Raw genomic sequence first — 26,774 nt, 5'->3', positions numbered from 1 at the left:
TTGAGGATGGGAAAATAGAGAGTATATAATACTGATTCTATGCCTGTGGAAATAACTGTTTTCCCAGATACTTGCTATTACCTAATAGAGAATATTTCCCTTCTATCACCTTTTATAATCGTGTAATTGATTTAAATAATTTTTATGGGGCTAGAGCAAATATAGGCAGTTAATTAGTTTGTTATGATGTGACCAAATATGTGACAGGCAATCATTTAATTCTTTCAACAACCATGAAATATAAGTTAACATCACTGTCTTAAATATTAACAGAAACAGACTCAGGTTAGTTAGCCTTACTAACAAACAGCAAATAAGATTAGAACCCAGGTATCTGGATTCTAGGTAGTGGGTCTGTTAGAAAACAAAAATGCTGTAAGCAACTGTTTTGTTCATTAATATATTTGACCATTTGCACCATTATGAGAAAGGCAAAGTCACTTAATTCAAAAATCTTAATCTACATTATCAGATAAATGTCAACATCTGTAACTATTGCTCAGAATCACCTTTAAGTACAAACCTTGGAGCAACTGTACTATAAACTCTGTGATACTATGATGTTTAAGGAGACAATCCTCAAGTAAATCTTTTATTTGGGGATATGTCAGACTCACTCTAGAAAGAGTAATGATTTTTTCACTGTAGCTGTACAAGAGTATTACCTAAGATTGGATATCATTAAATGCTGAGAGAAGTGAAACTGTGCAGCCCCTTTCAGATTATCAAGTATCTTAAATATTTCTGAAATCAGCAGATTTCCTAAAAAGAGATAAGATGTCTTTTGGAGAAAAGACAAAAATTAAAACAGCATTTTAACATAGAATTGAAAAAATCAAAGTTAGAAAATATATTTTATCATATGTTTGCAAACAGACTCATTAACTTATAAATTTGAAGTATTTTGTTTACTAAAACAAAATAACCAAGCAATTATTATAATCTGAAATCAAAAGAAGAAATGCTTTCTTTTTTTTTGTGGCAGATTATTAGTATGCGTGTATCCCTCTAACATTCATAGCAAATTAATGATAAACAGCATGTATTGTTGTAGTGAATTGTTGAGTTTACATCTAAAAGCAAATAGTTATTGTAAAATAAATTTCAGCTTGATATAGACAGAGTATTCATAGTGCTTTGGGGGAGCTGGTACAGCTATTTCTCCAACAAAGATTTAGCCTTTTACAAATTGAATTAGAGACACATTTAACCTGCTATGAAGGAAAGATGCTCTTGATGGCAGTAGAATTCTTGCCATAGACTTTCCAAGTACATGGCATTATTTCAATTTCTGGTTTTTGTCATGCATACCTCTGCTGTGTGGGCAGCTTACCAACACCTATAAAATTAGTCTCTGTTAGGAGAACATCTCGATTTAAGCTTCACTTTAAAACACTAACAATTGATAAAGTTCAGTTGTGCAAAGCACTGTCAGCATGTCTTTTTGCTAATAATGTTGAAAGAGTGGCATTCACATTTTCACTTCTGAGTGTACTCACTCCAAGCCCACCCTCACACATGGAATTCCTCTAAATAAACTCCATGCTGGTAATCATCTGACTCATTAGCAAGTGTTTCTTCCTGCCTGAAACTAAGTGGGTGCAATGGAGGATAGATTAATCTTTAAATCCTGTGGAATACACATCTGCTGTCTTTGCTTTCTTTTTATGTCAGTAGCATAATTAAAAATAAAAATGTATCGCTATGTCAGTAGAGACAAGCTGGTTAATACATTTGAAAAGAAATATCCAATAATTAATAATCATACTAATACAATATTTCAGTATTCATGTAGAATTTATGTTTTGAATAGAAGAAGAAAATCTACCTAGAAACTCAGCAAAGTTCCTTACATTTTTATCTTTCTGTCTGCCTAAAATTCTTCTTCCCCCTTGAAACTATGTTGTTTTTCACTATTTTTATTATACCTCCTCAGGCAACCTGAGACCACACTTAGTTATCTCTCCTCTGAACTTGTACTTTGAAAAATATGTCACACATTTGGTGCTTGTTTAAATATAGCCTTACAACAATTTTATATTTTTAATTTTTATAAATTACTAGATTTATAAAAATTTTCATGTATTTGGATTAAATCTCCAACTACATTGTTATTAGCATTCTTAGCATTGAACTTCTTGACATGGTTTGTCTTCAAGAGTTCTTTGGAACTTGATTTATATTTGAAATAATAATGATATATTTTAATCAAATGATGTTATCATAATATCAATTATCAAAATATTAGGTCAGTAGGCATTACTATATAATGCCCTCCACTTTGTATGTCCCTCTTCCCTGACTCTTATACCCACATAACTCTGTACATTCCTTAATCTATCCCAAACCCTCTTTTCACAAATATTTCCACTAGTGTCTCTGAGCCTCATTTTATTCTGATCAGCGAAACTCCACATCATAAATCTGTATCCCTTAGATCTTTCTTTAAGATGTTCCCTTCATCTTATTACTCTATCTGAAACTTTGCTTTCCCCTGATAGCACTGCTTCTGTTGCAGCTTCCTTCTCTACTGGCTCTAGTATTTCATAAACTCATTGTTTGTACCATGGATCTAGAGTGGGCCCACTCCTTGTTCCTATATAATACTTCCAAACTTTCTTTCTCCTTGCTAATGCACTTCCTTTGTCCTTAATGACCTTCCTTCATTCTCCCTAATGAGCTCCTCCACCCCACCTGAACCAAACATGCTCTTCCCAATGTCAATTTGAGTTGCTTTGGCCCTAAACCTTAGAGCTATTTTCAGTTTTCCCCTGTTCTCTCCTAATTCCACATCAAGTACTATTGGTTTTACCTTCAAAATATATTCGGAGACTGATGTCAGCAAGATAGAAAAATATGAATTTCCAGCTCTCATGCTCTTACAAAAACATCAATTTGAACAATCATCCACCCATAAAAATACCTTCATAAGAGCTAAGGAATCCAGGTGAGAGATTATGGCACTTAAGTGGAATGCAGAAATAAGAAAAATGCAGTGAAGAGGACAGAAAGGATGCTTTTACATTACATGTGTTATCCCTTTCTCACATCTGCACATTAAAGCATGGAGAGAGATACCCTCTGTACGGGGAAAGGAAAGTGAATTAAGCATTCAACTTTACCACAGACCTCAGCACCAGGCAAGCCCCAGTGAACCACTTCATCAGACCAGCCCTCACAGACTCAAGTTCCAGGCCAGCCCACAAGGTCTCAGACTCCAAGCCCACCACTGAAGATCCAGGCTCCAGGTATCCCCCAGCAGATTCAGGTTCCAGGCCCACCTTAGCACTATGCCAGCCTCAGTGGCCCCAGGCCAGCTCTTATGGATCCAGTCTTTAGGTCCATCCCTATGGATGCAAACTCCAGGCCTGTTCCTGTGGACACAGTCATCAGGCCTACCCCCATTGGACCCCAGAGACCCAGAATCCAGGCCCACACCTGTGGACCCACAGTTTAGGCTTGCCCCATTTATGCAGGTGCCAAACTCAGCCAAGTTGATGAAGGCACAAGACCTGCATCAGTTGGCCCAGGCTCCAGGCTTGCTCCTATAGACAAAGGCATTAGGCTAGCCCTGTGGACACAGTAGCCAGGCCCACATGCCTGCTGACCTTAGCACCAGGAAAGCCAGTCCAAGGACTCTAGCAGCAAGCTCACCTGCAGTCCCTGCCAGTGGGCCCACCCAGAATGTCTGGATGGGCTGACTTGTGAAAGATTTCTCTGCCAAATGCAGTGCAAAAAGACTGGAAGAGGTTCCTACTTCTTTATATGTACAAATACTAATGCTAGGTCACAGGATTATGAATAATTAGGGAAACTTAAAACCAGCAAAGGAAAAAAAAATAAAGCACCAGTAACCAACCTTAAAGAAAAGGAAATCCAAAAACTCCCTAACGAAGAATATTAATTCACTCCTTTTTATGGCTGAGTAGTATTCCATCATATATATATACACACACATATATATGTAGATATACACACACACATATACACACACACACACACATATATATATACACACCACAGTTTCTTTATCCACTAGTTGATTGATGGGCATTTGGGTTGGTTCCACATTTTTGCAATTGTGAATTGTGCTGCTATAAACATGCGTGTGCAAGAGTCTTTTTCGTATAATGACTTCTTTTCCTTGGGTAGATACCCGGTAGTGGGATTGCTGGATCAAATGGTAGTTCTACTTTTAGTTCTTTAAGGAAACTCCACACTGTTTTCCATAGTGGTTGTACTAGTTTACACTTGGATCAGCAGTGTAGAAATGTTCCCTATTCACTGCATCCACGCCAACATTATTTTTTTATTTTTTGATTATGGAAATTCTTGCAGGATTAAGGTGGTACGCATTGTGGTTTTGATTTGCATTTCCCTGATAATTAGTGATGTTGTTCATTTTTTTTGTATGTGTGTTGGCCATGTGTATATCTTCTTTTGAGAATTGTCTATTCATGTCCTTAGCCCACTTTTTGATGGATTGTTTTTATTCTTGCTAATTTGTTTGAGTTCATTGTAGGTTCTGGTTATTAGTCTTTGTCAGATGTATAGATTATGAAGATTTTCTCCCATTCTGTGGGTTGTCTGTTTACTCTGCTGACTGTTCCTTTTGCCATGCAAAAGCTCTTTAGTTTAATTAAGTCTCAGCTATTTATGTTTTTATTTCATTTGCTTTTGGGTTCTTGGTCATGAAATCCTTGCATAAGCCAATGTTTAGAAGGGTTTTTATGATGCTACATTCTAGAATTTTTATAGTTTCAGGTCTTAGATTTAAGTTCTTGATCCATCTTGAGTTGATTTTTGTAGAAGGTGAGAGATGAGGATCCAGTTTCATTCTTCTACATGTGGCTTGCCAATTATCCCAGCACCATTTGTTGAACAGGGTGTCCTTTCCCCACTTTATGTTTTTATTTGCTTTGTCAAAGATACAACACTATGAATAGTTTTCTCATCAAAAATCTTGCAGGCCATGAGAAAGAGGGATGATATATTCAAAGTGCTGAAAGAGAAAACCTGTCAACCAACAATACTATAGCTTTCAGAGTTGTCCTTCATAAATAAAGGTGAACTAAAGACTTCCCCCAGATGAAAAAAAGCTATGGGACTTCTTCACCACTATATCTGCCTTGTAAGATACGCTAAAGGGAACTCTTCAAGTTGAGATGAAAAGACACTAATGAATAATATGAAAACATAAGAATTTTCCAATATTGTAATAGTGATGTGTTTACCACTTTTTAACTCTAGTACAAAAGAGAAAGAAGTGTTAAAATAACTATAGTTATAATAATTTTTTAATGGATAGATACATAAAAGATGTAAATTGACATCAATAACATGAATATGGGGGTAGAAGTTAAAGTGCAAAGTTTTTGTATGCAGTTGAAGTTATTACCAACTTAAAATAGACTGTTATAACTGTAAGATGTTTTATGCAACACCCATGGTAGACACAAAGGAAACTATAGAAGATGCATAAAATAGAGTGTAAAAAAAATCAAAGAAAGTCACTACAAAAAATCAATGAAACACAAAGGAAGGCGGCATGAGAGGGAAAGTGGGAAAATTAACTATAAGACATACAGAAAACAATAAAATGACAGTAGTAAGTTCTTACCTATTAACAATTACTTTAACTGTAAATAATTAAATCTCTAATCAAATGATGTAGAGTGACCGAATGAAAGAAAAATAGATTAAATTATATGTTGCCAATAAGAGACTCACTTTAGCTTTACAGATACAAATAGGCTGGGAGTGAAGGGACTGAAAAATATTTCATCGGGAGGCTGAGGCAGGAGAATGGCATGAACCCAGGAGGTGGAGCTTGCAGTGAGCCAAGATCACGCTACTGCACTCCAGCCTGGGTGACAGAGTGAGACTCCGTCTCAAAAACAAAAAAAAAGAAAGAAAAATATTTCATTGTAAATGGTAACTAAGAGAGATCAGAGTTGATGCTACAACTTTAAGTTAAAAAAAAAAAGTCACAAGAAACAAATATTGCAATTATATAATAAAAAGGGGTCAATTTATCAAGAGGATATAAAAATGTAAATGTGTAGTCAAGATCAGAACACCTAAGTATATAAAGTAGTAACAGAACCGAAGGGAGAAATAGCAATACAATAATAGTATGGAATTTCAATACCCAATTTTCAACAATGGATAGATCATAGACAGAAAGTCAGTAAGGGCACAACAAACTTGAACAACCCTGTAGACCAAATGAACCTAACAGACATTTACAGAATATACCATCCCACAGCAGCAGAATACATATTCTTTTCAAGCACACATGGAATGTTCTCCAAGGTAGATCACGTTAGTCCCCAAAACAATTTCACAAATTGTTAAAAATTTAACAAATTTAAGAAGTTTAAAATCATATCAAATATCTTTTTCAATGATATGGTATGAGACTAGAACTCAATAATATAAAGAATGATGGAGCATTCATAAATATGTGAAAATGAAACAATATACTTCTGAGAAATCAATGGATCAAAGGAGAAATCAAAAGGGAAATCAAAAAGTATTTTAACACAATTGAAAATGGAAACACAACATACAAAAACTTAACATTTTTCTTAGAACAGCTTTTGCTGCATATAAATGTCCACATTGATAGAAAAGAAAAATCTCAAATAATTTAAGTTTGTACCCCAAGAAACTAGAAGAACAAAAGGAGCCCAAAATTAGAATAAAGGGAGTAACAAAGATCAGCACTGAAATAGGTAACAGAAAAGCAACAGAAAATATCAACATTTGTTATAAATAATATATTTGGGTTCTCTAGTTTTGGGTGCATATACATTTTTAATTTGTCATATCCTTTTGTTGTATTGACTCCCTTATCATACAAAGGTCTTCTTTGTTTTTTCTTTTCCATTCTTAAGGCATATTTTATCTGTTAAAAGTATAGCTACTCCCGGCCTGGTGCGGTGGCTCACACCTGTAATCCCAGCACTTTGGGAGGCCGAGGCAGGCAGATCACGAGGTCAGGAGATCGAGACCATCCTGGCTAACATGATGAAACCCCGTCTCTACTTAAAAAAATACAAAAATTAGCCAGGCGTGGTGGCACACACCTATAGTCCCAGCTACTCAGGAGGGTGAGGCAGGAGAATGGCATGAACCCGGGAGGCGGAGCTTGCAGTGAGCCGAGATTGCGCCACTGCACTCCAGCCTGGGCAACAGAGAAAAAAAATGTATAACTACTCCTGCTCTGTTCTGGTTTCTACTTGCGTGGAGTAACTTTTTCTATCTCTTCCCTTTCAGTCTATGTATTTCTTCATAGATGAAGTGTTTTCTGTAGACAGCATATAGTTGGGTCTTATTTTTAATCCATTTAGGCATTTTGTCTTCAAATTGGAGAATTTAATCCATTTATATTCAAATTATTTTTGATAGGTAAGAGTTTACTGTGGCCATTTTGTTACTAGTTTTTTTTTTTTTTTTTTTTTTAGATTCCTTGTGCCTTTTTTCCCTGTCTCTCTCTTCCTTAGTGGTTTATTGATTTTTTTCTAGTAGCACATTTTTATTCTGTGATATATACGTTTAGTATATATTTAGTGTATCTATTATAGGTTTTTGCTTTGTAGTTACCATGAGGTTTATAAAAGACCTCTTTAGTTATAGCAGGTTATTTTTAATTGCAAGTAAATAAAAAAGGAACAAAACAAACTCTAACATCATCTCTCACCCCATTTTGATTTACTGATGTTTCAAAATTTACATCTTTTCTTATTGCCTATCTCAAATGCTGGTGAGAATTCTGAGAAGGGGGAACACTAACACACTGTTGGTAAGAATGTAAATTAATATACCCAGTATGGAAAACAGTATAGAGGTTACTCAAAAAACTAACAATAGATATATCGTATGATCCAGCTATCTCACTACTGGTTATTTATACAAAGAAAGGAAATCAATATATCAAAGAAATATCTGCACTATCATGATTTTGTAACACTATTCACAGTAGCCAAGATATGGAATCAATCTGTATGCATCAATAGATGAATAAAGAGATAAAATGTGGTATATATACAGAATGGGATACTATTCAGCCATAAAAGGGAATGAATCCCTGTCATTTAGAGCAATATGGATGTAACTGGGTCATAATATTAAGTGAAATAAGCCAGGCACAGAAAGATGCTTATTGCATGTTCTCACTTACATGTGGGAACTAAAAAAAGTTTGTCTCACAAAGGTAGAGAGTAGAATGCCAGTCACCAGAGATTGGGACAAGTAGGTGGGAGGGAGAGATGAAGAGAGATTGGTTAATGGGTACAAAAATACGGTTAGGTAGGAGTAAGTTCTAGTGTTAAGGTGGCAACAATTAGCAGTAATTTATTATATATTTCAAAATAGCTAGAAGAGAAGATTTGGAATGTTCCCAACATAAATTATAAATGTTTGATATATGATAAATATCCCAATACTCTTATTTGATTATACATTATTTATATGTATCAAAATATCACATGTACCCCAAAAATATGTACAATTATGTATCAATTTTTAAAAATAAAAAACTACGTTTTATGAAAAGACAAACAATATTCAGAAATACTTTTCTACAGAAACTAAGAAAAAAAGAGAGAAAACTCTAATACCTGCACAGTAAGTCCTCACTTAATGTTGTTGATAGGTTCTTGGATACTGTGACTTTAAGTGAAACAAAGTATAACAAAACCAATTTTCAATAAGCTCATTGATATGAACAAGAGTTAGGTTCCAAAGCTGCTTCTACATTTTCAGTATTTGTTATAGTAACACTCCATTTCTCCAATACCAATTTTCTATCTTAACCCATTTTGTGCTGCTATAAAGGATGCCACAGACTGGTTAATTTATGATGAACAGAAATGTATTGGCTCATGGTTCTGGAGGGTGGGAAGTCCAAGATTGAGGGGCTGCTGCTTCTGAGGGCCTTTTTGCTCTGTCAAGCTATGGCAGAAGGGCAAAGAGTGGGTAAGAAAAAGAGAAAGAGCAGGAGGGGGCCCAAACTCATTCTGTTATAGGTAACCCACTCCCAGGATAACAAATCCACATAATTAATCCATTCACAAAGCTGGTACCCTCATGATCTAAACACCTCTTAATAGTTTCACCTCCCTGTATGTCTGCATTGGGGATCAGGTTTCAAATGCACAAATTTTACAAGAGAAATCAAAAAAGCTTAATTTTTTATATTTCTGGAATTAAAATAGATTACATTTTCCTTCCTCCTCTACCCAAATTGAATATCTTGCAAACTTCTTGTTTTTCACACAACCCACTTTGAAGGACAAAAATATAATTTAATGTGGTGGTATTAAGGTATTATTTAAAAATAAAAGAGGCAAGATAGCTGAGCATTTATGTACTCTAAGTAGAACTTTAAAAAATATCAGTGTATATCAGCGTGTATTCAATTATGATGTCATTAAAATGCCACAAACAATATTTAAAAGGAGTTGTAGAAACTCATCCAACATTTTGGGGGTGGGTATTGGGTGTTCTGGGCATGGGAAAAAAAGAAGTGAATATCTTTTTATTAAATAACTGATTTCAAATCTCTTATTCTTTGTAAATGATATTAACTGGTATCTGACTAACACTTTAGTTCTATCTTCTACAGCATTTTGAAATCTTTCTATGTGTGGAACCCATAATTGTACACAAATAAGAGATCCTTCAGTTGATTTACTGCTAATGATAGCAGAATCTATTTCCACTCGTGTATAACAGGAATTATATACTCTACTAACATTTTTATAGCTCTGCTAACATTTTCAAAAGGCTTATTTAGCAGTCCAAATGCATTTTATTTTCAGATCACTACACTAATGATAAGCAATCTATTGTGGCTGAAGTTATGTCCTCCCACCCCCAACTCACATTGTTGGAGTCCTAACCTCCAGTGATTCAGAATGTGACCTTATTTGAAAATAGGTTGAAAATAGGGTCTTTACAAAGGTTATCAAATTAAAATTAGGTTATTAGGGTAGGCCCTAATCCAATACGACTCATGTCCCTATAAGAAGAGGAAATTTGTACGCAGACACGGATAGAGGGAAGACAATGTGACAAGACTTAGGGAAAAGAAAGCCATCCACAAAACCAAGCAGAGAAGCGTAGGACAGATCCTTTCCACGCAGTCCTCAGAAAGTTGATTTCAACTTCCAGCCTCTGGAACTGAGACAATAAATTTATATTGTTTAAACCACTTAGTCTGTGACACTTGTTTATGGTAGTCTTAGCAAACTAATACACAATCTTAGAGTAAATTTAAGATCTCATATCTACTTCATGTTATCATCTTTTCTGCAACCAGCCATGACTTTTTTTTTTTTTTTAAAGTTCTAGGGTACATGTGCACAATGTGCAGGTTTGTTACATATGTATACATGTGCCATGTTGGTGTGCTGCACCCATCAACTTGTCAGCACCCATGACCATGTTTATCTGCCTAGTTTGTTTCCTACTTTGTGTCTCTGAATGGTCTCTTTGCTATTTTCTGACATCATTTCATTCAACCTCTCTCTCTTGAACCATCACAGTGAGATCCTTGCTTCCAAGCTTGTTTTTACTACAGTCCAGTTCACATTCAAACACTTTAATTAATGCATTTAATAATGTAAATAATATATTTGGGGTTGAATCAACTATAAAACTATATGCTCTTTAATTTCCCTAACTTTTCTTCAGTCCATTTCTCTTTTTCCTTGCCTTCTTTTGTTTTGCTTTTGTAAATATTGACTGTTTCTACTTGGTCAGCTTATATTTTAACTTTCCTCATTTATCTAAGCAATTAAAATATTCATCATTAACTCATTAAAGTATGTTGTAAATTAGTACTTCAATCACTTCCAGAAAAACAGACTGATAATACTTTTACTAACCTCCCATCTTTTCTGCTGTCATTTTCATATACTCTTACAATACACTTATTTTAAATACCATAACATTTTTACTTTTTAGACAGCCAATATTTATTTATTTTAATTTAATATTTTGTGCTACTCTTCAATCCTCTGTGCTTCCAAATGAGTTCATTTTGATCTGCTTAAGTACTTCCCTTAATATTTTCATTATTGCATGTTGGCTAGAGATGATTGATTCCTGTCAGTTCTTACTTCACTGAAAATGTCTTTTTGCTGCCTTTATTTGAAAGACATTTTTCTCGGTCTAAAATTCTATGCTTGCAGTTTTTTCCTGTCACACATTGAAGACGAATTCCATTGTCTTTTGGCATCAACTGTTAGTTTTTTTTTGGTTTTTTTTTTTTGGCAGTTTTACTACTGTGATATGTCTTGGAGTGGTTTTCTTTGCATATTTTCTGCTTGGTATTTGGGGTATTTCTTGAATCTGTGGCTTGATGTCTTTCATGGACTTGGGAAAATTCTTGATCATTCTCTCTTCTTTTTACTATTTTAATGACTTATATGTTAGATGTTTTCACCATGTTCAGTATGATTCTTATGATCTCATCTGTATTTTCTAACCCTTGTCTCTCCATATTTTAATATGCATTTTTCCATTGAACTGTCTTCCAGTTCACTACACCTTTTTAAACAGTGTTTAATGTGCTATTGCACACTCATTGTGTTCTTGATATCAGTTATCTTTTCTAGTTCTAGATATTTTATTTTTGCCATAATTTTCTGTTGTCTTCTGAAATTCTTCATGCTTTCAACTACTTTCTTGAACATATTAATTGCAGTCATTTTAAACCTCACCTCTGATAACACTAATATCTGAATCTCTTAGATTCTGCTTCTGTTATTTATTTGGTCTTTTCTTTTTCATGCATTGGGTCTTATAGGACTGCTTACTTTTTAATGGATTGTTGGACATTATACAAAACACACTGTGAAATAATTTGCATCGGCCGGGCGCGGTGGCTCAAGCCTGTAATCCCAGCACTTTGGGAGGCCGAGACGGGCGGATCACAAGGTCAGGAGATCGAGACCATCCTGGCTAACACGGCGAAACCCCGTCTCTACTAAAAACACGAAAAATTAGCCGGGCGAGGTGGCGGCGCCTGTGGTCCCAGCTACTCGGGAGGCTGAGGCAGGAGAATGGCGGGAACCCGGGAGGCGGAGCTTGCAGTGAGCTGAGATCTGGCCACTGCACTCCAGCCTGGGCGACAGAGCGAGACTCCGTCTCAAAAAAAAAAAAAAAAATAATAATAATAATAATAATAATTTGCATCACTGGATGATGTACTCTTGAAGGAATGTACTTTGATTCTGGCATGCAGTGATATTCAGGGTAAGTAAACCTAACCCAATTTGGAGTTTAGCTGTTTCAAAACAGGGCTTCAGTATTTTTACAGGCTAGTCTATTTCACTCTTAATCCTTTGGCCATCACAACTGAATATCTGTAGTGGCTACCAGGGCCCCTCATATTTGATGGGCCGTAACCTTAGCTTTTATCACTTGACTTGCATAAGACTACTAGTAGCTCTGCTCATCTTCCCATCCTCTTAGTCCACTGCTTTCTGTTTGGATTAATACTAATTGTGAATTTACAAATGCCTCAAAAAGTAAAGCAGTGTGGTATTTGAGGCTCACTGCTCTGGATTTTTTCTCTTGGCATGTTGACCCCTTGAATCTTCACTGCCTTAATATTTCTCCAGTGCCTTCAAACATAGATCTAGAGATGTATTTCAGCTTTCTCTGTGTTTGTTACAGTTGCTTAGAAAAAAAATATAACTGATTATACTCAAGACATTCCAAGTCCTCTCTTCTAGCTATTTTGAGATATGTAATACATTATTAATTATAGTCAAGATACTTTTCAAGAACATTAGAAATGAAATGAAATGAAACTTCATTCATAGATAAATGACATGGTATTTATATCTCCTCTTTACTTTTATTCAAAATTCTAAACAATAACATGGCAGTGGACTAATAATCAGATCTTGAGTGATTCCTCAGGCAAAATATTTATCTTCCTTATATCTGTGAGAACTAAAATTACTACTGTGAAAAAAAAAACACCATTTAAAAGTAGCTTAGATAAATGTTAAATTAGAGCCATTTCAGGATGGTAATTAAAATTTACCATCTAGAGGACTGAATTTTTATTTTGTTATCTGTTAACCTTTTTTTACAAGCTTGTTGGTGCATAAAAAATGTTAGTAGTTTGCTCAGTACTCTTTATTACTAGTTTGCTCAGTATTCTTTATTACTAAGTGTTAAAATATTTGTATTGTCTTAAAGAATGATTTTTAGATATTGCCTCATACACGCTTGGTTTGAAAGAATATATTAATTTCATGGTTTTGCAGAAGGTAAAACAAACCAAACACAAAAGGAAATGAGTAAGAGATAGTTTGATAATATATAGCTTGATAAATCAAATAATCTAAAATAAGAAATAAGATACATTTTGAAGCTATCTCAAAGGCAATAAATTGTACCAGTATATTTTATTTTAAGATACTCAGGCATTCTTCCTAACATTAAGTCCTCTTATTTAAATTCGTCTTCTACAGTTCTGTCAGATTAATCACCTAAAACTTCTAATCTATTCAAATGGCTCCCAGTTTTCTAGTGAATAAACACTGTCTCCTCAGTTCCACATACAAATACATTTTTTCTAACTTGATTTCCTATCTATATCTGTAACCCTCTCTCCTTCCAGTTTTCTCTAAAATTCCTGCACTCTTAACTTCCTCCTAATTGTACACATTTCATAATGCTATTGAGTCTTCCTGGATCACCTTTTCCTAACTTTCACCTGGAAACCTCTTACTTATTTGTAAGCTGCAAGACATCTATCACCTTACTTAATTCTCCCAAGAGAAGTTAGCTCTCTGATTTTCATGGTACATGATATAAATTAGAGTGATATAATTAGAATTTCTAATGTTTGTTAACTTTTCCTATGTTGCAATGTCAATGGTAAATGATTTACATCACAATTGCGGGACTTTAAAATGTCATGTGATAGATTTATGTTTTTCACATCACTAGATTGTCATGAGTTTTTGTGCTATTTCCTTTGCACACTCAATAAGAAAGACAAATCCAGGGAGAGAAAGACAGGCATATTAATTCCAGAATATATATGCCAAGATTTTTAATCTTTAAAACTCTAATAGGATTAAAAATTATATTTTCTGAAAATTTAAATATGCACCTACTACATGACTCAATCCAACTATTCTCCAAATAATTTGCACCATTTTACATTCCCCAGGATCGCTTGAGTGTTCTAATTGTTCCACATCCTTGCCAACACTTGGTATAGTCAGTCTTAATTGCATATATTATAATAAGTGTGTGGTGGTATTTGATTGTGGGTTTCATTTGCATTTTCCTAATGACTCATGGTTATCAGCATCTTTCATGTGTTTATTTGCCATCTGTATGTCTTTTTTGGTGAAGTGTCTGTTCAAATATTTTGCTCATTAAAGAAAAAGTTTAAATTAAAAAATTTATTTTTCTAAGAAAACTTTCTACAGCAGACATTTTTGGAAAAAAACAAAACAAGCAAGTGAAACACATAATCAACCTAGTTAGGGCATATTTATGTAGTTGATGCAACAAAATATAGGAAATCTAGACTATCCCGAGGAGTTTGCCATGTATGATTATTGAAATTTAAAAGGGGAATGAACTGGTGGTAGAGCAGTTTCAAGTGACATGCTTAAGATAGTTTATTGACATATGCTGAGATTGTTATTTTAAGAAAAACTATGCAACTAAACGTGTGTAGATAGGAATTAGAAGTGTAAAACCATTTTAAAATTATGGATAAATAGCAATATAGATGGCATAACTATGAATGGAAATGTTCAAAGGCAGAGTTTGTTTATATATGCTGTAGATACTAGGAATGAAAACCCAAAGACACAGACCTTGCCTTTTATTCATCACTGGAGCTCAGAATGTAGAGTGAGACTTACAAAGAGAAAATTGCAAATGATCCAATAAGTACTATGCTAAAGGCATACAAAAAGAAAAAAAAAGACAAAGCAACGGGGATTATGGCCTACTAAACAATTCTGGGTGAGGTTTCCAAGCAGAGGCCATAGCAGAGGCTAGAACCCTTTTATGATACTGATTTTAATTATAAACTTATAAAAGCATTGAATATAATAGAAATATGGAATATATAGAAAGCATAAATAAAAAAATACAAATCACCCATGACTTACTTTCCAAAGATACACATTTAGTTTTAAATATTTCATTGCACATATTTTTGCATCTGTTTTAAAGGATTGTGTTCTTATGGTGTTCATAATTATGCACCTTTTGTAAAAAATTGACCTTAAAATATAGAATAAACAAGTAGAAACACGAAAATATCAGACAGTAATACTTGTTAACAGATCTCTCTGTTACAGAGCTCTCTGTTACACAGAATTTAATCTCTCTGTTACACAGAGAATTAAATTGTGGTGATGTGATTGAAAGTCACTGAGTGGATTTTTAAATTGCGTTGTCAATGAAGGCTCTCTGTGGAGGTTCTACGTAATCTTAGAATATATGGCAAGCACTGTAATTAGCTGCAGGAAAAAAACAGGTGATTATCAGTGCAAGCTATGGAAACAGTGGTGCACAGATCTCCTGACAGGATCAAACTCAGCATGTTTGAGGAACAAGAACAAAAGACAGCCTAACTGAATTGTAGTGGCAGGTTCAAGAGTAATAGGAGATGAGACAAGATCATGCATGATCTGGTATTCACGGGTACGGAGTTTTGTAAATGGGCAAGGCTACAAGGGGAATACTTCCTTAGCCCTTATAGTGGCACAGGTGAGGGGTAATGCTGGCTCCACCTGCTGTGGCTACAGCTGAGACGTAAAGAGTGGTGAGTTCAGGGGTCATTTTAATAGCAGGGACTTCAAGATTTACTAATGGTTTAGAGCTAGAGAATTAAGGAGGAAGAATCTTGGGTGACACCTAGATTTTGATTTAGAAAAACTAGTCATGTGCCACATAATGTTTCAATCAACAATGGACCATATAGATGACAGTGGTCTTATAAGAGTATAATGGAGCTGAAAAATTCCTATTGCCTATAGATGTCATAGCTGTTGTAACATCATAGCACAACATATTATGCACATATTTGTGCTGATGCCAGTGTTATTACAGAAGAAAGAAAAATAAAGTTAGTGTAGCCTAAGTGTACAGTGCTTATAAAGCCTACAGTAGTGCACAGTAATGTCCTAGGCCTTCACATTTACTCACCAATCATTAACTGACTCACCCAGAGCAAGTTCCAGACATGCAATCTCCATTCATGGCAAATGCCATATATAGGTGTACCCTTGTTTTATCTTTTATACTGTATTTTTACTATACCTTTTCTATATTTAGATATGTTTAAATACACACACACTTACCATTGTGTTACAGTTGTCTACAGCATGAAGTACAGTCATGTGCTGTATAGGTTTGTAGCATATGACAATAGTTTATAGCATATACGCTGGTGTGTAGTAGACTATCCCATCTAGGTTTATGTAAGTACACTCTATGATGTTTGCACAACAATGAAATTGCCTAATGCTGCATCTCTCAGAATGTATTCCTGTCATTAAGTGATGCATGAGTGTACACGGATGATGGCTTAGTGTGATTTACTCATCCTGGCATGTCTAAGACTTTCCCAGTTTCAGCACTGAAAGTCCTGTGTCCTGGGAAAACCCTTAGTCCTAGGCAAATTGGGACAGCTGTTCAAACTAAATATGACTTAATGTGAAGCAGGTTTTATTGTGGTGGGTGGGAAGAACAAGAACCAACAGTCATATTTTAGTTTTTTGGTAGTTTGAAGTATGAGATGCCTTTACACATCAGAGTTGAAGGAGGAACATTAATGGGACAGAAATAAGAATGATGAAGTATCATTTTAAATATCAGAAAAGAATCATGGAGGGAATAATCCAGTTCAAATGTCTTGTATTTCAATTGTTCTGTGTTGCTGAAAACATTGCATAATCATGATCTGCTTAAGAAATTCAGATGCATATTGTTAGCTTATGGATGTTGATTATTTTAACAGACTGCTTCCCAAATAGTCACGTGGTTGAATTGTTATTGAATTACTCAAAATATTTCTGTTTAAACCAAGTGACAATGGTATCAGATTCTGATTATCAGACTGATTCAAGGAAAAAAGTTATGTGTTTATTTGCATAAGACATTACATATTCATTAAATGTCAACATGTTCAAAAATCCCTCTTACTTATAGCTGCTTTTCCTCTAAATCCCATATGGTTTGTCCTCAACGTTTCCTGATCTGTTCCTTCACAAAGTCTTCAAGTACTTTGGATGTCAGTTTAAGTAGTGTATCCCAAAAGTAGAAAACTGAAGCAAGGCCTGCTCTGTTTAGTTGTAACCACCGATTAAGTACTCTAAATGTGAAAGAGGTATGGGAAAGGGATAGGAATTTTGTGATAGCAAAGTTCTTCTAAGAGAAAATTTTGCCTTATGGTACCTTGTTACATTGGCATTTTGCTTATTGAACAGGGAAACAAAATTGTGGGAAGTGGTTGGAAACTTTAGAGTCATGGAGTACAGATGAACGTTCTGTCTGAATTGCCATATACATATGCATTTGTATTTAAGAACTTCTGGCCAGGTGCGGTGGCTCACGCCTGTAATCCCAGCACTTTGGGAGGCCAAGGTGGGCAGATCACCTGAGATCAGGAGTTCAAGACCAGCCTGGCCAACATGGTGAAACCCCTTCTCTACTAAAAATACAAAAATTAACCAGGCGTGCTGGCAGGTGCTTGTAATCCCAGCTACCTGGGAGGCTGAGGCAGGGAGAATTGCTTGAACCCGGGAGGTGGAGGTTGCAGTGAGCCGAGATTGCACCACTGCACTCCAGCCTGGGCAACAGAGCGAGACTCTGTCTCAAAAAAAAAAAAAAAAAAAAAAAAAAAAAAAAAAAAAAAAAACAGAAGAACTTCAGTCAATTCTATGTATATAATCACTCTTCTGTATGTAGATCCTTAATAGACAAAGTCATTCATTTTGTTTTCAAACACTTATTGATAATTTTATTCGTAAGCATTCTCCTTATTGATATAAATAGAGCAATTCTAAAAATTTCCCAAGCCCAAAATATTTCCTCCCGTCTAGTCCTTCAGTTGAACTTAGGATTTTCACATGGTTATATAGTTGGATTCTTTTAGTATAGTTACTGAAGACTTTTAAAAACAGAAATACTGGGCCGGGTGTGGTGGCTCACACCTGTAATCCCGGCACTTTGGGAGGCCAGGGCGGGTGGATCACTAGGTCAGGAGTTCAAGACCAGCCTGGGAAACATAGTGAGATCCTGTCTCTACAAAAAATACAGAAATTAGCTGGGTGTAGTGCCTGTACCTGTAGTCCCAGCTACTTAGGAGGATTGCTTGAGTTCAGGAATTCCAGGCTGCAGTGAGCTATCACTGTGTCACTGCACTCCACCCTGGGTGACAGAATGAGACCCTGTCTCCAAAAATAAATAAAATTTAAAAAATGAAACACTAGTGTGGACACATTAATGAGCGATCATTAGCATATTTAAAATCATTTATCAGCTTATCTACAAGGACTTGAATAATCAATACATAGAACAGGCATCCTTTTGATGAGAGATGGAAATCAGAAGGTACAATTTCATAATGAGCTTGATCCCTAGGGAAATAAGAGCTTGAATATCCTATTACAGTGGAGACTGCTAGTCCCTGAAAACAGTAGGAAAGCGACAACTTTCACCAGGACATACCTGCTTATGAAAAGACAAATAATGTGGAGAGTGCCTCAGGATCATGTGTTGAAGGCATGCTATTTACCTCCTAACTTCTTTTCTAAAATGTGATATTAGCATACATTGACGTAGCCCTTCTTAGGTCCTGATCAAAACAAAGATAGGGCAATAGTAATAAGGTAAGATGGGGAGAACAGATATGCTGTTAGTGTAACAATATATTGTTGTTACATCATTAAATTATCAATTTTACCAAGGAAACAATTTATGATTTTTTTTTCATTATACCATTTCAGTTCATCCCTGCCTGCTACACTCAGAATCTGAAGCCCCTTACCTTAATGGGCGTCATGAAATTGACAGGAAAAGGAAGCTGGACCTGAGAAGATCTGAGAAGGGATCTGAGAAGACCAGAAGAACAACGGTGAAGTAAAATAGAAAGAGTGAGAACACTGGGTGGTCCAATCTGATGGAGATTCATCTCGATGGTAGGAAAAGGACTAGTTTGGGAAAATGAAGTAAATAGTGGTTCTGGGCTATCTATGGACTTAATAATTAAATTTTCTAAGAAGTTTGCTTTCATGCAATTGATCTTTATCTCAGTATCTACCTATGGCAGATCTTAAAAAATATGTTGTTCAATGTTTTCATTTTAGAGATGAGGAAATTGAGGTTTGGGGAATTTAAGAGACCTGCTAATGATTAATAGTTAAATTTACATATTTTAAAAACTGATATTTTTTCCTTCTATGCCACAGGGTTTTGGTTATCTTTCAGCAAGTTAGCTACAAGAGAAGGGACCAGCTTTCTGGTAAAGCTGAAATCACTGAAAAAAACAAACAAAATCTCATATAAATCTCTAGCTTGTAATATGCTTGGAAAGATTATTTTGGACTAGACAACCCCCCAAATCAACATTATCCTCATCCTCATCAACAAAGAATAAAGATTTAGGAAAACTGCTTAGAGTATTTAATAAAATAGCTTGTTTCAGACAAAGATACTTAAGGGACTTTCTTCCAGAGAGAAAAAAAAATCTGAAATTACACAGAGTGATTTTATATAACAGGAAAATGAGACAATGAGACTCATTCCGTCCTTCTCAGTGCCAAGTCCAATGACTTAGATTTGTGATTTGTGTGAGCATAGGAGAAGGGTAGGTACTCTGTATCTACTATTTGGATGTTCCATTTTAAAGGGATAAGCCATTTGAATTCCCAGAGTTAATAAAAGCCAACTCAATGACATGACAGCTCCTCAGAAGTGAGAACATTATAAGTAAGGTTTATGTTCTATTTAATGTTGTTTTTAATGGAGCAACAACAAACATTTCTTTTATTGAGGAGATTTGCTTACATTTTGTCTAGTAGAAACAAAATGGGTCAAGCGTATGATAAAGTTAAATAAGATAATTGTGAAAAGGGGGAAAATAAGCAACAACTGGAAAATATATACTAAAATATTTAATTGACCAAGATTGGAAATAAAAAGTGAGCATAGGGAAATTTTATGCTAGGAAATGAAAACAAGGCATTTTAAAAAGATTGTGTTATATTAAGGCTATGTGATCAAAAAACAGACATAAACTAATACCAAAAAAAAAAAAAAAAAAAAAAAACTGTGAAGAAAGAAAAAGAAAAGCTCACTTCGGTCCCCTAGGAGTCAACTCTAGTCTGGTACTTGTTCACATGAATTTAAATCTAGGGTAAAAAGGTTGTTTTTCATTGCTTAAGTCAATTTGGCAAATTTGTAGTTTTGATATAAGTCAGATTTGCAATTGACTCGGGGAAATTGATTGTGCAATGGCCATACTGTGCGTTCCTGCTGAATCACACAAAGCCACTTAGAATTATTTGAGGGCTGAGGTTAACCAGTTATTGGGCTTACTGCTGCTGCTGCTCTGCCTTTGACCAGAGAAGCAGAGGAGAAAATCGCTAGTCAAGAGTGGTAACTGAGACAAATACCTACCTTAGTCATCTCTCACCACCTCAGAGTACTTTATTAATTGTGGCTTGTGTTTCAAATTTGGTCCTTAATTTATATGTAACTGGGCATTTTCTATTTAAATATCTCCTTCAAAAGATGGAAACTACTTGAAGGCAAGGACTTTGTGTCAGGTTTCTTTGTAGCCCCCCTAACACTTACCACACAGTAAGAGATTCCACCAGCTGGTCCTTTGTTCATTGTCAGTGAAATTAAAACTCAGTGACACAGAGCTAATAATATCTCCCCTAATGTTTGCACAGCATAACTGAGATACAATTTGTCTCTTATATTATCTAGTATCTTGGACATTAGTAACAATCCAGAAATATTTTGCATTTTGTGAATTTAAAACATTTAAATGATTTGAGGCTAACAGCTCTAATTTAGAAGCAGAAAACTAAATCTTAAATTGTCTGAATTGGTACTTACAGAAAAGTATTGCTAACTTTCCTCTCAGAAACCAAATAATGTTTAGGTCACAAGAGATCATTTTAAAAAGTGGTAAACCAGTGGTTGTTGAAAAGGGCCATGGAATGATGTCATGATTCATTTTTTTTCACAGCAAAATGTGAAGACAAGCCTTCAGTTCCCTTCTTGACCACCAACATGGAACTAAACAATTAAACCTGTCAGAAAAGAAAAAGCTGCTGTATTTTAAGGTACAGTTTCATGCATTGTTTTAACTTTCTCTCTGGCTACTTATAGGAGCTTGAAAAAATAAAAAGGCCAGGAAATATGTACCCTGGGAGCGAAACTCAAACTGCAAACTCAGCTTCCAATTCTCTCAATGAGCCTGGGGTTTAGCTTGAGTGACAGTGGAATCCCCAGCCAGCCAATTAGAGTGTGGTTGAATTGGAGTAAGGCTGAGAGATGCAAGAAACAAAGTCATGCTAGAATGTACAGGTGGGTGAGGAGTACTGGGAAGTGCACTGCAGCTGGCAGAAGTGATTAGGCTTGATTTAAATTGAGTTTCCTAACACTGGTACTAGAGCAGGGAACAGCCAGATTTACATGGAATGGATGGGATTTTTTCCTGAACAGTAGCTGCCATAAAAGCAGAGTTAGAAATGAGCATGACGCAAACCACGGGGAAGGGCTCATTAGCAACAGTTCACTTTTACGACACTCTGTAAATGGCATTCCATATAGATTTTGCATGGGTTTCTTGCAATCCGAAATCACTGTTTCTGTGAGTGGTGAATGTGCCTTTTTATAATCGATATGAAAGAAAGAGTTTATTTTTAAGGAAGTTAATAGTTTTGAGAATTTGTGCAGTTTGTAATAACTAAATATCAGTTCTAAAACCTTGAATGTTGTATTTTTTTTTAACCAAACTGGCTATTGTTTTCATGATTACAGTTTATAAAATCAGAGATGGCTCATACAAGGGAATTTTCTTCTTGGGCAAATAGAAAAATATTTGTAATATGCATTACAAGTACTAAGTATGTGAGCAGATATTTTAAGTTTGTTTAGTTCAAATTCCTGTCTTTCTATCTTACAATGCACATGGCCCCTTTTCTTCCTATAAGCAATCCTTGTCAGGCGGCATGTACAAAGTGTGACTTTTCCTCTCTCAAATGTTTGTCTTATAGATCTCTCAGTAATAGATTAAACTGTTTTCACTTATCTAATAAAGATACTATTTTTTCTCAGGAAATTATTATTTACTGTTCTCTTTAGAGATCTCAATGGCAATATTCTATATCAATAGGAGCTGTGATAAACTGAAAAGCATTGCACCCAACAAACATACATTCTGTTTACATACAGAGATTGTAATATAGTTTCTATATTTCAGAACATAAACTGTTATTTTAAAGCCTCTTTTACTAGCAAGTTTTAAAATAATTTCTCAAAAAAAAAGATTCACATTGTCAAAAAATTGATACTAAACAACTGTTACTTTTCTTCTTTGAAAGAGACATTAATTGAACTTTTCCTATCATCATGATTAATACAGTAACACTGTAGATTTTTCATTCATTCCTTGTCAACAGCTGAGAAATAAAGTGACGATATGACAGCTATATAGGCATTTGTTTTGTACAACTGGTAGAAGAAATTGTACAGAAACTCAAACAGCCACTGCAAAAAGTAGAAAAAAACTCAAAAATATGACATTGCTATGGTTTGAGTGTTTGTGCTCTTCTGAATTTTTATATTGAAACTTAATTCCCATTGTGGTGGTATTAAGAGGTAGACCATTTGGGGAAGTAGTTATGAGGGCTCTGCCTTCATAAATGGGATTAGTGTCCTTACCATGGAGGCTGCAGCTTCCTGGCCCTTCCATTTCTTCTGTCATGTGTGAACACAGTGTTTATGCCTTCTGTCTTTTCCACCATGTGAGAACGCCTCAACAAAAGGCCATCTACAGAATAGCCCTTATCAGATGTCAAATGTACTGGCACCATTATCTTGGACTTCCCAGGCCTCCAAAACTATAACAAATAAATTTCTATTACTTATAAATTACCTAGTCTATGGTATTCTATGGTATTTTGCCATTGCACCAAAAACAGACCAAGACTGGCATGTATCATTTTAATTATTTAATCAATTATGTACTATTAGTGTTTACAAAAACTAGTCTAATACCAAAATAATACATAAACAATATTTGGTGTGTGATATGGTTTGGCTGTGTCCCCACCCAAACCTCATCTTGAATTCCTACATGTTGTGGGAGGGACCCGGTGAAAGGTAATTGAATCATGGGGGCATGTCTTTCCCATGCTGTTCTCGAAATAGTGAATAAGTCTCACAAGATTTGATGGTTATAAAAAGGGGGAGCTTCCCGCACAAGTGCTCCTCTCTTTGCCTGCTGCCATCCATGTAAGATATGACTTGCTCCCCCTTGCCTTCTGCCATGATTGTGAAGCTTCCCCAGCCACGTGGAACTGTAAGTCCAACTAAACCTCTTTCTTTTGTAAATTGCCCAGTCTCAGGTATGTCTTTATTGGCAGTGTGAAAACAGACTAATACAGTATGTATATGTTATAGATAAATAGTTTGAGTTCTGACTTCTGAAATAAATAGTTCTTAAACTGGGTGAGGCTATCAGAGTTTCACAAGATAGACAAAATTAATGAACGTTTTAAAATATACCTAAACTTATTTTCTAGCCTAATTTCTATACTTTAATCTGTAATTTGCATATATTGAACAAAATTAGACATCCAGAATCTACTTCATTTCAATAAATATTGCAGTTTCTGCTAAATCCACGTGCATCTTTTTTCTTTCTTGTTTCAACTTTTAGGTACATATTTACCCTTTAATTCTATATTTAAGGTAACAGAGACATAGACTTGAGAAGACAACTTAGTTCAATTCCTAGCTCTGCAACTTATTAGGCTTGTGTCTTTGGGTAAGTTAATTAATGTGATTTTGCCTCAGTTTATACCTCATCTAAAAATTGAGAATACAGACTCTTTTGGGTTATTATAAAAAATTAAATGACATAAAGTAATTATAATACTGCTAACACTTAACAAATGTTTACTACCATGAATTCAGGCCTAGAATTTAAGTGTAGCATCACCTAACAACCCACAAATATATCAATGAAGTTACAGTGAAAAAAGTGCCTAATATTGAAAAGTATACTGTTAAGCTATTAAGGGACTATAAGAGGGTCACTAACTAAACCTTCTTAAGAATTGCATTTAATATCTCAATATAATTTCCATATAACTCAGAATTTCCACACCTGTTTGAGAAAAATAATATATATCTACACAAAAACTTATATAGTACTGTTCATAGACTCTTTATCCTTGCTATAGTATGAATTTTTGTCTCCTTCAAAATTCATGTTGAAACTTAATCCCTAATGTGGCACTATCAGGGGGAGGGGGTGGCTTTAATAGGTAACTGGGTCACGAGGACTCTGCCCTCATGAATGACCTAATCTCCTGCATGGATTAATGGGTTATCACTGGAGTGGGACTGATGGCTTTTTAAGAAAAGGAACAGAGACTTGAGCTAGCATATTAGTATGGTCAGTCCCCTTGCCATGTGATGCCCTGGGTCAACTTGGGACGCTGCACAGAGTCCCCACCAGCAAGAAGGCCCTCATCAGATGTGGCCCCTTGACTTTGGACTTCTCAGCCTCCATAACTGTAAGAAATAAATATATTTTCTTTATAAAGTACCCAGTTTCAGGTATTCTGTTATTAGCAACAGAAAACAAATCAAGATGATCCTAATAACCAAAACCTGCAAACAACTCAAAACAATTATGGTATATCTATATGATGGAATACTACTTAGTAATAAGAAAGAACTATGGATAACATGGAATATCTTAGATATTCTGGAGATAATCTTAGATCTTTTAGATAATCTGGAGAACATTTTACTGAGTGAAAAAGCCAGGTATAAGAGAATATATATTATATGATGTTATTTACATAAAATTCAAGCCATGACAAATCTAAATTATAGTGATAAAAAGCATTAGTGGTTATCTGAGGCTGAGAATAGGAATTAAACAATGCTATTTGTTAAAAGCCATCTGTTTTAAGTATTTGTGTGATTTCTGTTTTCCAGACTGCATCCTAACAACTTATCAAGACATTAGAAAAAGGACAGTGTATTCTACACAAATACAATAAAAAAGAAATGATAAAGATAAAAGAAATTAATAGAATGGAAAGCGATAGGGATAGTGAAAAGATGGTCCTTTGAAAAGACTAAAACACTGCTAATGTACTGGCAAGAATGATTGGGACAATAAACAAAATGTATATGCCAGGGCAGCTCCCAGCGAGATTGACACAAAAGGCGGGTGATTTCTGCTTTTCCAACTGAGGTACTCAGTTCACCTCATTGGGACTGGTTAGACAGTGGGTGCAGCCCAGGGAGGGTGAGCCGAAGCAGGGTGGGGCATTGTCTCAACCCGGAGGCACAAGGGGTTGGGGGATTTCCCGTTCCTAGCCAAGGGAAGCCATGAGAGACTGTACTAGGAGAAACAGTACACTCTGGCCCAGATACTGCACTTTTCCCATGGTCTTCAAAACCAGCAGACCAGGAGACCCCCTCCAGTGCCTGGCTTGGCGGGTCCCACCCTCACAGAGCCTAGCAAGCTAAGATCCACTGGCTTGAAATTCTTGCTGCTAGACAGCAGTCTGAGGTCCACCTAGGACTCTCCAGATTGGTGCAAGGAGGGTCGTTGCCATTGCTGAGGCTTGAGGAGGCAGTTTTCCCCTTATAGTGTAAACAAAGCATCTGGGAAGTTCAAACTGGGTGGAGCCCACCAAAGCTGAGCAAGGCTGCTGTAGCCAGACTGCCTCTTTAGGCAGGGCATCTCTGAAAAAGCAGCAGCCCCAGTCAGGGGCTTACAGATAAAACCCTCATCTCCCTGGGACAAAATATCTGGAGGAAGGGGTGGCTGTGTACACAGCTTCAGCAGACTTAAACATCTCTGCCTGACAGCTCTTAAGAGAGCAGTGGATCTCCCAGCACAGTATTTGAGCTCTGATAAGGGACAGGCTGCCTCCTCAACTGGGTCCCTGACCCCCATGTATCCTAACTGGGAGACACTTCCCAGAGGGACCGACAGACACCTCATACAGGAGAGCTCTTGCTGGCATCTGGCAGGTGCCCCTCTGGGATGAAGCCTCCAGAGGAAGGAACAGGCAGCAATATTGGCTGTTCTGAAGCCTCTGCTGGTGATACCCAGGCAAACAGGGTCTGGAGTAGAACTCCAGCAAACGCCAGCAGATCTGTAGAAGAGGGGCCTGACTGTTAGAAGGAAAACTAACAAACAGAAAGGAATAGTAGCAACATCAACAAAAAGGACGTCCATTCAGAGACCCCATCCAAAGGTCACCAGCATCAAAGACCAAAGGTAGATAAATCCACAAAGATGGGGAGAAACCAGCACAAAAAGGCTGAAAACTCCAAAAACCAGAACGCCTCTTCTCCTCCAAAGGATCAGAACTCCTTGCCAGCAAGGGAACAAAGTTGGATGGAGGAGGAGTTTGATGAATTCACAGAAGTAGGCTTCAGAAACTGGGAAATAACAAACTCCTCAGAGCTAAAGGCGCATGTTCTAACCCAATGTA

General features: G+C 35.9%; 1 long non-coding RNA gene across 1 annotated transcript in view; it reads left to right on the top strand.

Annotated features, from left to right (window-relative positions):
* Nucleotides 1–21,793, top strand: part of LOC139360894 (uncharacterized) — a 115,222-nt gene extending 93,429 nt beyond the window's left edge. Inside the window, exons 2-3 of the long non-coding RNA XR_011618456.1 lie at nucleotides 19,014–19,205; nucleotides 21,266–21,793. This is a non-coding gene — a long non-coding RNA (uncharacterized lncRNA). The remainder of the gene's footprint in view (nucleotides 1–19,013; nucleotides 19,206–21,265) is intronic.
* Nucleotides 21,794–26,774: the final 4,981 nt, after the last annotated feature.

This window comes from Macaca nemestrina, chromosome X (assembly GCF_043159975.1).
Source record: "Macaca nemestrina isolate mMacNem1 chromosome X, mMacNem.hap1, whole genome shotgun sequence".
In the NCBI taxonomy this organism is placed as follows: domain Eukaryota; kingdom Metazoa; phylum Chordata; class Mammalia; order Primates; family Cercopithecidae; genus Macaca; species Macaca nemestrina.
Note: the sequence above shows the minus strand (reverse complement) of the source record. Positions and strands in the feature narration are given on the sequence as shown.